Raw genomic sequence first — 13371 nt, 5'->3', positions numbered from 1 at the left:
CAACAATCAGAGCTTTTCATGTTGATGTCCCAATCAATATTATCAGAGATATCTTCCTGCTATGTCATAGAATTTGTGGCCAAACTGAGGAGGATGACTTAATTCCTGATTAGATTAAGAAACTTTCAGTAAAGCAGGAACTTGAATCTTGGTGTCTAACAATGTAGAGGGGAACTTTCCCAACTGATACTTGCTCTGAATCAGCAAAAGTTTTTCAACCCTCTTAATACAGAAAAAATTGTAAATGGATCTCCTCAAAGCAGAAGCAATACACTGAAGTGCATTTACACTGAAGTGTTGCACTTGATTTCTTCCACACATTCAAACAAATACAAAACTGAAGTAACATAGAATCATAAAAATTAAGCATCTTAAAATCTGATAATCTATGGTGATTCACAGCATTAAGTTAAGCATGGTCGAGTATTACTCTAACTTCAGAGAATCACAGAATTACGGTATCTCCATATCTCTCTTGTACTGAGGAGCCCAGATCTGGACACAGTGTTCCAGGTGTGGCCTCACCAGTGCTGAATAGAGGGGAAGGATCCCCTCCCTCGACCTGCTGGCAATACTACGTCTAATGCAGCCGATGATACCATTCACCTTCTTTGCAGCAAGGGCACGCTGCTGGCTCATATTCAACCTGGTGCCCACTAGAACCCCGAGGTCTTTTTCTGCCAAGCTGCTTTCCAGCTGGGTGGCCCCCAGCATATTCTGGTGCATGGGTTGTTCCTCCTGAGGTGCAGGACTTTGAACTTCCCCTAGTTGAACTTCATGAGTTTAAACTTCAAACATTCTTGCTCTATATGTGAATACATAGATTTAAATAGAAGAGAAAACAAACACTTTCAAACTTTTCATATTTAAGAAAGGGTAAAAAACTGTGCAGAAGCTGTGAGAGAAGGGAGTGAGAAAAACATGAGAAACAACCCTGCAGACCCCCAGGTCAGTGAAGAAGGAGGGTGGGGAGGTGCTCCAGGTACCGGAGCAGAGATTCCCCAGCAACCTGTGGAGAAGACCATGGTGAGGCAGGCTGTCCCCCTGCAGCCTGTGGAGGACCATGGTGGAGCAGATATCCACACTGCAGCCTGTGGAGGAGCCCATGTCACAGCAGGTGGATATGCCCTGAAGGAAGCTGCAGCTCGTGGGAAGCCCAGGCAGCAGCAGGCTCCTGGCAGGAGCTGCTGCCTGTGGGATACCCGCAGTGGAGCAGTCTGTTCCTGAAGGACTGCAGACTGTGGAAAGGACCCACGCTGCAGCAGTTCACGAAGAACTGCAGCCCATGGAAAAGACCCATGTATCTAAACATATACACAGTTTCTAAAGCAAAAAAATCTGTACCAAGTTCAAAGTAAAACCACAAAGATAGTTTTCTGAATTCAATTCAGTTAAGAAAGAGATCTCAGCTCATATTCCACTGGCAGTGTCAGTTACTAAGTACTTCCAAAGGATGAGTATGTAGAGCCAAAAGGAAAAGGAACTTAATCTTAACATTCCTTTCTCCTCTTTTTTTTTTTTTTTTTTAAGTTGTAATGTGAATTTAAACATGTACGGTGACATTCAGACACCATGGGATTAAAAGCAAATTTCCCACAGACTTCAACAGAACTTAATCATTCCCCTTACTTTACATTATGACTAGCAAACCTACTTCAAGAATCACTAAAAAAGAATAAACAACTCTGCTCCTCCTGTGAAATATTAAAAGAGCTTTTTTCAAATGTTCAATGATTTATGAGGGAATTGATGGTATCTGGCCTCCTACAGAGAGCACTTCATTGGAAAATAAAAAAAACCCATTCCACCACTACTGCTTCTGTTGAAACTGCTAAAAATATCATCCTTGAAAAGAAACCAATCAGACTATGTATCCTGTTTATGAACCTGCATTCTATAATATGAGTTTAGAAAGCAACATGTTGTAGCTATGGTGGCAGAAACACAAACGAATTTGTAATGGTATTACAGCAGTGTCACAGAGTCATTTTGATTTACAGAAAGCAAGACTGTTGTCTTGAAAATGATCGTCCAGTAGAGGTTGCACACTGCATAAGAGTAACAATACTTATTGTTGGTGAAATATGTCATGTGACTGATGTTGCCCAAAAGAATCTGGTTTCCTCTTTTTCTTATTCAGTCATAATAATTTCATACAAACTGCTGAAACACTTGAAAAGGAGTTTAAGCCACCTAAAATAGAACATGTTTTTTAACAGAGTTTTTCACACTAGGCTGATTCGTGTTTTCTGTTTATTAAGAAAAGTAAGAATTTATAAAGAAATAACATTTTCCAGTGTCTGTAAGCTAAGTAAAAAAAATATTGTCACCTTTTAAAATATTTGATATACCAACATAGTAAGCTTAAAGATAGCATACTAAAACCAGACTTTTTGAAGATTTATTACTTTGTCCCTTTTCCACTCTTCAGACATGGAGAGATGAGTGTAATGAGGGGGTTAAAACAGCAAGCCAACAGATCCACCCTTATTTGCTCCAAATATCACAACCATGGAAGCTCACTGATGAGAAATTAACTTGCACATTCTCAGCTGTAGAGAGACCTTTCAAGTACTTCGGGTGCTCAAAAGCCAGCTCTACTGTTCTGATTCCAAACTACTTTCATATGATTTCTGGGGCTGGCATCAGATATGTGAAGTTTATTTTTATCAAAGGATGTGGTTTAACAAATCTTGTGCATGTTCAAAATACCTCGTTTTCCATCTCCCTTTCTAATAAGAATATGAAAATTTCCTCCAATAGAAATATGTGACAGTAGTGAATCCCTGCTCCTACTTAACACTGCACTCCTTAGGGAAGTTGAATTTCAGTTTGGTTAATACACTTTACTGCAGTTTTAATTCAATTCATATGGACTCTGAGATGTAAGCAGTGTCTCAGACAAGAGATGGATTTTTAAAAAAATCTTAAGAGCTTTCTAGAAGAAGATTTCTGGGATTCAGTTTGGATAGACCAGCAATAGAATGAAGTTCTTTTTACAGTGGCACATAGTTAAAGATCAGTTAAATTAGTCAGTAATTTACCAATATGTTATAGAATAGTTATACGTACAACAATTCAGAATATTTTTACAATGTAAACTTCAAACTAATAAAAAGAAATGTTAACTACACTGCAATAGAAAAGAAATATGTTAGCTCACAGGCAGTCACAGAATAAGTAGTCACTAAATGATGTATTTTAAAGACAACTGCATGGCCATAAGTCATGCAAAAGATAGTAATGAATTGAGATATACGTACATTATTAAACATAATTCTGGTATTCACAGTAGCCCATTAGACTTCTATACTTTTTTTCTGGATCTAAGTTCCCTGCTAAGAGTCAGAAAGTGTAACTTCTGTGTTTTATTTTTATTGTATGCCTTCAACACATCCATAGCCTGTCAGCTAGTGATGTGCATTGTGCTGTGCTGTTTGCATTAAGAATATCTATAGTAGTTAATAATTAATCAGTTCAGGCACAGGCATTTTCTGCCAAATTTCAGGAAGCTCACAAAAAAAAAAAATTATCAATGTGCTCTCAGATGCTGAATACAGTAATCCTTATTTAGGCAGATACATAGAAAAAAATGTTCAACAATGGCCTACAAAATCCAGCTTTTACTTATTGCAGTCATGATTTATGCACACCTGACAATGCAATAGACAAACACTGGGTACATGCAGAATTCTTTAGACAGTTCTTAAACTGACATATACTTTGCACAACATATTTTTGTCTATACAAATCCTGATTTTCAGATCAAAGGGGAGGGGGAAAATTCTTTTAAGCTGCCTTTATTGCCATGCCAAAACCCTGGTCTCCAAGGCCTGGTATAAAGCTGAACTAGTTAATTTGTAATTAAATCTTACAGGATACAGCAGTGATACTCGTTACAGAAAACGCATTTTATGGTCAGCAATCTTATTTGCAACTAACAGGATGATACAAAAGTCACAGTTCATAGAAGCTTTATGTCTGTTATTTTATGCTGGAATAATGCCGCACAAACCAATTAGCCAGTATAATAGTGTCACTGTGTATTTAAAGAAAAAACTGTATCTCAAAATGTCTCTGCCTTTCTCATATTTATAATGTCCTGTGTATTACTGGAACAGTAGTTTTACATATGAAGGGTCAGTCTTGTGGGGTGCTAAGCAATAAAACTCATAAAGCACTTAGCCTATATATAATTAATACAGGATGGTGTAACTCCCATAAATAAGATTTTTCTTACAGTTGCAAACAATGGCCACAGCTCCAGAAAAACCAAAAGTGAATAAAACCTATTAAAACTAACGGGGAAAAAAAAAATCATTGCAGCGTAACAGCTTCAGTTAATGCATCCATTAAGGTGAACGGGATGAGAGACTGCTACGTTTCTGACAGACTGCTGAATTAACTCACCAATGCACTGACGATAGCATGAAGGTTTTACACATCCATGAGTGCTGGTAAGCATAGCCTTTTTCTGTTGTCTCTTTGAAAAAAAACTGATTCAGGAATATCACAGAAAAAGGAGGGGAAATGGGAGAGGGAGAAGATTGACGGACTAATGAAAGGTTTGAAGAAGGATAAATTTACTACGTTAAATTAAGCACAAAGTTCTGATTTCCAGAATACCTCTCTCATCACATTCTTGTAGACTTCCAGGTAACTAAGATCTATATAAAGTTTTAAAGAGGATTGACGAATGTTTGTAAAGCAGACCTAGTATTTAAATCAGTGAGTAAAGATGCCACTGGATTCTCAGAAAGCCACAGATTCTTGCAAGTTCTACTACAGTGAAATTATAGTATTCAGCTATATTTTTACAATGGCAAGTGGATTTCACAAGATTATAAAACTAAAAAAAATAAACTTGTAGGAAAAGTTTATATGGCAAATCTTTTTCCTGTGATTACATGACTTTTCCAGGAAGATGCAGAGATCTTCATATTGTTGTGTTCCCATAAGTAACCTCAGTATGTGGAAGTATGAATGGAAAAAAATGTTCCATCACAGATCCTGACTACTAGTTCCTCACTTTCTAGTCAGTGTGGAGGACCGTATCAGTCTAAATCTGTAAATAAATCTCATTTGGATATTCAGATTGCCTCTCATTTCTCTTATCATGACAGGGGATTTACTTTAGGCTTCTATCAAAATATCAACATACTTACACGACAATTTCTAATTATATTCTGCTATGATAGAGCAGTGACGCTTTTTTCCCCTTTTAAATATTCAATACTGGTTTAATTGTCTGATCATTTCAGTTTCACATTTAAGCAAAACAGTAATTTTTATACATTTACAAAAGATAGCCAGGCGTATTAGAGAATATTAAAGAAGCTTTATAGCAGTATATATATGGGCTTATCACCAGAGGTCAACAAAACAAGAGCACTTCAGGAATGAAAAAATTACAGCGATTTTTAAACACAGAATTATGGAGGAGCAATTCTACTTCATTCAGCAGTAGGTTTACAGCTTCATCTCTTTCTTTCCTTTAAAGAAAAATGAAAATATCAGGCTTAAAGAAATAAACAAAATGGAAATATTGCTGTGGAATTACCAGACAGCCCATCTCCTTTCCAACAGCTTACGGACCACAGGAAGAAAACGGAATCAGTCAGTGAAGCATGAATTTCTACAACTAGGACCCAAAACTGTAATTTTCTAGACTACTACTGGTGTTCAAAAGAGCTAAGAAAATCATGCACATTTTTTTCCTTAAATAGTAATACAGTTACAACAGATTAACTGTCTTTGTCTTGTGCCTAGTTTTCTTTTGCTTTCCATGCATTACCTAGAAATGAACACAGCTGGGATAAGAAAATTTAACTAAGAATATAAAAAAAACCATTGAATGAATGACACAAGCATTGAAAGAACATCTATGGTATTTAGGTGACACTTCCCAGATTAAAAATGTACATAAAAACGTTAGCCAAAAATATTTTCATCTAAGGAGGAAAAATATTGTATGAATTACTGGGTACAGACTTTTCAGTATTCAATAAGTTCAACATCTTTAGCATTACATGCTCAAAAGTCAACTCACACAGAATACGTTTCTAAAGGAGGAAAAATGTTGGGGTTTCATGTGATGCCATTTCCTGTTCAGTATTTGAAACTCATGGTTGATTTGCAATAGCATTTAACTAGACATAAGTTTTAGTTTTGTGTTTTTAAAAAAGAATAATTATGAATTTTAAGAAGAATTATGTCTCTATAAATGCTTTTAAATGTATGTACTGTATTTGTCACCACTGCTTATTAGATATACACACAAGGTTGAAGTTCATTGTTTAATTTGCAGATTAGAAGGTATAGTGGATTTTTCATTTAAATACTGTGAATTCTACATGATTGATCTAATAAGCTGTCTTTCATAAAGCCTTAGTAAGTACTAATATCACAAAAATATCATTTAGCAGTAGAAGTGGCGGGGAAGGAGAGACAGGAATAATTCTTAGTCCATGCAGTGTAAAGTTTTCTATTTGGTCTACAATAGACTGTTCTTGTAAAGTGGAAAGAAAATAAATGCATTTGGTTTATGCTTCATCCCAGTATAGAACATTCACTTCTCAACTGAAAATAATGAACTGATTTCTGGGCATATTTTACAGATACAAAGATTGTGAAAAAAAGTTTTAATACAACAGAAATATTGCTTTTATGTTATATTTTACATGTCCTTTATTGCATTAATTTAATATCACAAGTTGGGAAAGGGCAGCAAAGTGTACCAAAACATCATTCTCATACCCACACTAGGAGAAAGAAATTAAGTTGCAACAAAAATATAGTTTGAGTTAATGTGCCCTTTATCCATTGCAAACATGCTGATAGACTTTTAGAAAAAATGTATTATTTTAAATTTGCAAGATTATTTACATTCAGGATCAGGAATTCAGGAAGTTTTTAGGACAGTCTTAGACTTGAATAAACCTCCACAAAAATAAGCCTGAAATTTATCTCTGTTGTCCAACAGCACTCTCCCCTGACCCCCAAAACAGGACCTAGTGACAAAACAAGAAATTTAATCTATCTCTAATATATAGTAATTACAACAAAAAGCTTTACTAACAGAAACTGAAAGACTCCTTATGAATCTTGACACAACAACCAGCAGCCATTCATTTGGTCTTCTAGAAGCTAAACATAAACTCTTCACAGAATGATAGTTATGTGCATTATATTAAATAATAATCAGCTTTTCCAGAAAAAAAAAATCTAATGTAAAATCTCTAATTAGTTGGACATTTCAGCTGCCAAGATCTTGATAGAAACAGCCTGTATGAATCAAGCATGTTCCATCCAGTAGCATGGTTCTGACGACCCCTGAATGTGACCTGCTTCCAGTGGAAAGCAATTTAATGCTCTACTGCACACAGAACAGTACATATGAATACAAAAAAACCAGATAAATTACTGACAGGTACCTCTGAATAGGACTGCTTCTTAGTCACTTATCTGTAGCCAGGCAAGCTTGTTTCACCTCAGTTTAAAAGATAAAGACACATGGCAGGCTGCCTCTGCAAGTTCTCATTAGGCAAACAGCCTCCATTGTCCATTAGCGGAAAAGTCTCCCTATTATTTAAGGAAATGTGACAGCAATGGAGGGGAAGTGAAAACTATCTGATGGCAGGAAATTCATCAGTGCATTACAAAGCTTTTTGCCTTCTACAACTTTCACCAGTCTCTTTCTCTTTCCACTTTTTTATCTGACAGCTCAAATGCCCCAGGGTTGCAGCCATGGCAAAGGTCAAGAACATAACAGCAGGGCTATAAAATGAGGCTGTTTCAGGGGGAGAAGCTGCCAAACACAAAGAAGTTTATTGAGCACAATGAGATGAGAGCCCGCATCTCAGCAAATTTATCTTAGTAGCTGCCACTGCTTTTGAAAAAACATTAAGAACCTTAAAAAAGATTTAGAACTTTTACATACTCTCTAAAACCTAATAAAACTAAGAAATACTAAAATATCTGTTATAATGTAAATGTTAGAAAGTTTCATTTATGTTGGGAACCGTTGCAAATATGCATAACTAATAAGTAGCCTGTCTTTTAAAAAACAACCATGTCAATCACAAACTATTAATTTAAAATATTCATAAAATAATATATGGCTTATATCAAGCTCATTTAGTGCATACACAAATGTGTGTTTTACTAAAGACTAAATCACTTCAGTATGATGCTCAATTAAAAATAAACAGAAAATGCACTGTCGTCTTGCTTCCTTTAATAAAGACGAGGTTTGCCGTGCTACAAATGTCAAGATGAAAGCCAAGAGTTTTGCTTATATTGATTTAACCCTGGAAATTTATGGCTTTTTCACAATCAGTGGTAGCAATAAGGTGAAGTTGCATTACCTTTCACAATGTCCAGCCGTACTCTTATCAGGTCAAAGAACAGGTTGGGTGTCTGATTAGAAAGTCCACAATGCAAATTCCTGCTAAAAGAGAAGACAAAGACAGGATCTTAGCTTCCTATTCTGTGAAAATGTTAATCTTTACACGTATACTTATTCAGTATGTGCAAGGAATAAAATAATTTAAAAAGTGTGAGATAGCTTCTGCATACACGTCCATTCAGATATGATTTTGACAATAGACAAAAGACTGCCTATTGTCAACATCTCGCTATTATTGTGATGCACACATTGTACAAAAACATATTCTAAAGCAAGTCACCCATTAAACACTGTTAGGCTCAAACACCAATGGTTTTAGATAGATATATAGCTGTATCAACATTTTGCATTCTCCAGATTGTATATTAACATGCATGATTCAAGCGAGAATGGTTGTGGTGGATTGACCTTGGCGGGATAAACAGTTTTTTATTTTTAAACTCTCTGTATATGACAAATTTTTCCATCTAGTTCCCACCTATACAGATATCAATGCAGTAGGTTGCTGGATGAGACAAATAATATTGTATCTAGAGACCTGGGATTATTTTTTCTGATTTTCATTTTTAGATTTCATACATGTATTCAAGACTGAGTTAGACATTTAAAGCGGGAAGCTTGGATGAAAAATTATTTAAGTTGTGTTTTGAACATACATATATGTTGTTCTATACTGTTATGACGGGTAGTTAAGGACAGTGTCTACGGAAGTATATGCCATCATTCTATCTTTATCTATTCCACATTAAGAACATAATAGTAATAGCAAACAATGCATAATTATTTCTTTTTAAATCTGAAATACTGTCTTAAACTATTTCAGGCAAAATACCTGATTTTGCAGAGAGAAACTAAATTAATTTATCTCAAAATTAATTATCATGCATTAATTTCTACTGTATTATCTCCTAAAGTGTTTATAATTTGTTACCTTAATTTTATATGTATATACTTCAACTTCTGTACAATCTAAATGGAACTTTTGGAAAAGCTAAAAAGGATAAGAAATAATTTAGCCAGAGTGACCATTACTGTTAGCAATTGCTGAAATAATGCTTATCAACAAATGAAGTGCCTTAGACTCTACAACCACTGATAGCACTATGCAGATTGATTAGGCCTATCTAGCTGGAAAACTCCTTTTTGCAAATGCACATTGCTTTCAGTGCCTTTAACTTATCTGCAATATCTTAGGCGAACTTTTTTTTTCTTCTTTTGTTTTTATGTGGAATTGATCCTTTTTAAGAAATATACTTGAATAAAGCAATTTTGTAATGTATGCTTAGAGGTTCTTAGAAATGTGTTTCAGACATTTCAATATTCTAAAACTAAAACATTCATCATGAAACTTATTTACCCTTGAGTTTCATGAATGTATTTTGACGGTGCACATTTTGTTAAGAGTAGACTATAATGTGTTTAAAGAAAGGTAGATTATGAATGTATATGTTTGTATATATTGTATGTATTTTGTACAGATGTTTGTATGTATTGTTTGTACATATACATGTATATACAGACATTTACATACCCCTTAAAAAGCTTATATTTCTCCAAATTTGTCACATAACACACCTTCTCTGATTATAGACAAGACCCATTGTACTATGCTAAGAAATATTTTAGGAGCATTTCACACTAGCAAAATTAGGAAATTTTCCTGCAGAAGTTATTTATTATATATGTATCTGTATCTATCTCTAACTCCACCTCTATTTTTCTACCTCTATATATTTATATATATAAATATATAGGTATGTATATAATTAATTTCAATAGCATGTGGAAGAAGAGAGGGAGTACTATCCCTCTCTTTCCTGTCGTCATTAACATGGCTCTGTATGGCATACTGCTTCCTCATCTGTAGTATATGCACACTTACCCCAGTCATTGCAAGTACTATTACATGCTTTGGAGATGTCTGATGGCAATCTCTTTGAGCCCCACTACTTGCTAATATAGATTAAACTAATATGTCCTAATCGCTCTTTAATGTGACCAATGGAGAATAAATAGCATGCGATATCACTGCCAGAGAACTTTACTTACAAGGATTTGAACATTTCCCCTTAAATCTTGGGTCACCAGAAGATAAGAAAAGAGTGGACAAGACACCTTTTTCAAAGGTAGTCAGCGAAATGGGAACAATACCAAGCGAAGAACTGAGAAGCAAGCAAAGTTTGTACTTGGAAAGAGAACATGATGAAACAGAACAGGCAGCAGTGAGGAGAGCTGCCATGGGACCTGGTCCAACCATCATGCTCAATAGAGGTGTGAAGGAAAAAGAAGCAAATGATGTGTACAAAGAAAGCAGTGAGACTGATGTACTGAACAGTCTTCAGAAGAAAAAGGAAATACAGTAAAGAGCACCAGCAGAATAAGTAAAGATATTTACAGGAACGAAGACAGTTTTAAAGAAAGTAAGTTTTGATAAGTGATAACTGAAGTGGTACAGGGTGAAGAAAAAAGTGTTGTATAATCACCTAAGGTTGCTGTAAGAACTATGTGTAGAGTAACCAGATCTAACCAGAGATAAATATAAAAGACAAAACGTGTTAAATAGAAAGGATTCATATCTCTAGAATAATTAGAAAAATTTGTATTAATCAAAATCAAGGAAGGAGGGAAGTTCTATTTTATATCAAAGAAGATTTCACACAAAGAGTTTCTTAAAACACTTGAACAGCAAGTTGATAAACTGTAAAAATACTAAAAAACCCAGAATGCATTAAATTATACAAAATATAGTCTATTCATATTGGCCATATGAACCCAGATATAAAATTAGTTAAAGCATTTTAAATGTGCTTATAAATATTTTAATGATAGCTTTTTTTCTTCATTTGCAGATAATGACAGTTTTCATGTTTAGTACTATTATTTAGCTCATTTGTGGCTCAATATAGAACAATTAATGTCTTTGAATACATGATGCACAGCTTTAGCTAATATGCCATGACAAACATTTTCCTAGTTTGCAGCACATAGAAAAGAGATATGCAACTGTGATCATTGGCTGAGAAATCAACTTCCCAGTCAACTGGTTCAAGAATCAATGCGCAATTGATTTACAGCACAACTCTCAGCTTCACTATAGGTCTTGATAGGGAAAGAGGAAATGAATGCTTAGAAACATGAACTAAACTTTTCCAGTTAAATTCAGTGTGCTTATGACACACAGTTTAGAGTGAAGAACACCCTTACCAGAATGAATTCTCAGCAGCAGTGTCATTGCTGCATGGGTCTTGCAGCAAACTAAGTTCTCTCCATTCAAGTGTCTATGAAAGGAGGATCCTCAGCTCCTCTCATTCTCAAGCTTACGCCCAAATAAAAGTAAAAAATTTAGTTACTGCCAAAGGTCATAATAAAAACATAACACGCTTAGCTAGCCTTTTAAAAACAGAATTACATTTTGGTAATAGGGAGGTAAGTCACCCTTCCCCATTAGCCCACTGCATGACAGTTTTTCTTGTGACCAGAAACCACACCTATACCTGGCTCATTCAGCTTCAGCTATGCAGCACAGCAGAGGTATTCAGCCTGCTTCAGTGCATACCATAGCCTAACATTGAACAATTAGGCAGAGTGCTTTAAAAAAGATGACTTTAGAAGACTGGAAGTGCAAAACATAAGCACATTTTAGAATTTCTATGTATAGCACCAATTCAGTAAAAATACTCAGACTGTGTATTGTAGGCACTTAGAGAACCATGTTACAATAATTACATAAATTATATGCAATATAGTCTTATGGTCCAATACTTACCTGATGGGTTGACCTTGGATGGCTGCCAGATGACCACCCAGCTGTGCTCTTACCCCTCTTCCTCAACAGGACAGGCGGAGAAAGTGAGATAGAAAAGCTCGCAGGTTGAGGTAAAGATAGGGAGCTCACTCATCCATTACCATCATGGGCAAAACAGACTCAACTTGGGGAAAATTGATTTGATGCATTGTAGAGCATGATGGTGAGAAACAAAGGCAAAACCTAAAATACCTTGCCCCTGTGTCCTCCTTTTTCCCCGGCTCAACTTCACTCCGTCATTCCTAATTCCTTTACCCACTCCACACACCCAAGTGGTGCAGGGGGAAGGGGAATGGGGGATCAGTCCACAGCAGCTCCTCTCTGTCGCTCCATCCTCCTCACACTTTTCCTCTGCGCTGGCACGGGGTCCTGCGTGGGCTGCAGTGTGGGTATCTGCTCCACCACAGCCATCTCCCACGGGCTGCTGGGGAATCTCAGCTCCGGCACCTGGGGCACCACCTCCCCCTCCTTCTCTCACCTTAGTGTTCGCAGGGCTGTTTCTCACACTTTTTTTCCCCACTCCTCTCTCTGTGTGGCATTTTGCCCCTTCTTAAATGCATTTTCGCCATCTTGTCCGAGGGGCTCGGCCATCTTGTCCGAGGGGCTCGGCCGTGCCCTGCGGCGGGTCGGCTGGAGCCGGCTGGAACCGGCTGTGTCTCCTCACAGAGGCCCCTGCGGCTCCCGCTGCCAAAACCTGGGCACCTGCACCCAGCACAGCTTATAACAAGGCCTGTTCAGTCATGTAAACCCACCCTTAAAATACTGTCTTTTTTATTTAACTCATATCATCACATAGAGGTCTTACACAGAGCAAAACTATTCATTGAAGTTGAAGTTAAGATCAGATTTAAGAAATTTGCATTATTGTGCTGCGTAAGGTAAACGTAAATAATTTTCCCTTTCTGTCTAAAGAACTTAATCAAAAAATTTGGACCCTTGCTTGTCTCCTTGCTGCATAAATAACTTTTGTCTGTTTTTATAATTTCTCTCTGACTTTATATACCAAACTTCCCGTTGTTCCTTTACAGCTGATCTTCTCACATATTTGAGGAACTGAAATAGCAGCATACAAGATATAAGTGGGTAATAATAAGCATTAAATGACCTCAGACATTAGTAACAGGTATGGTGTCTCTCACCTGAGGCTGCCAGAAGTATC

General features: G+C 36.3%; 1 protein-coding gene across 2 annotated transcripts in view; it reads right to left on the bottom strand.

Annotated features, from left to right (window-relative positions):
• Positions 1 to 13371, bottom strand: part of MGAT4C (MGAT4 family member C) — a 426992-nt gene that overhangs the window by 211879 nt on the left and 201742 nt on the right. The window contains exon 3 of one of the 2 annotated variants that reach the window (XM_052774722.1): positions 8367 to 8449. The gene's annotated coding sequence lies outside the window, so the exon portion shown is untranslated. The remainder of the gene's footprint in view (positions 1 to 8366; positions 8450 to 13371) is intronic. The other variant, XM_052774723.1, reaches the window with a different exon arrangement.

The sequence above is a fragment of the Harpia harpyja genome, chromosome 23 (genome assembly GCF_026419915.1).
Source record: "Harpia harpyja isolate bHarHar1 chromosome 23, bHarHar1 primary haplotype, whole genome shotgun sequence".
Taxonomy (NCBI): Eukaryota; Metazoa; Chordata; class Aves; order Accipitriformes; family Accipitridae; genus Harpia; species Harpia harpyja.
This window is presented reverse-complemented; position numbering and strand designations above follow the sequence as displayed.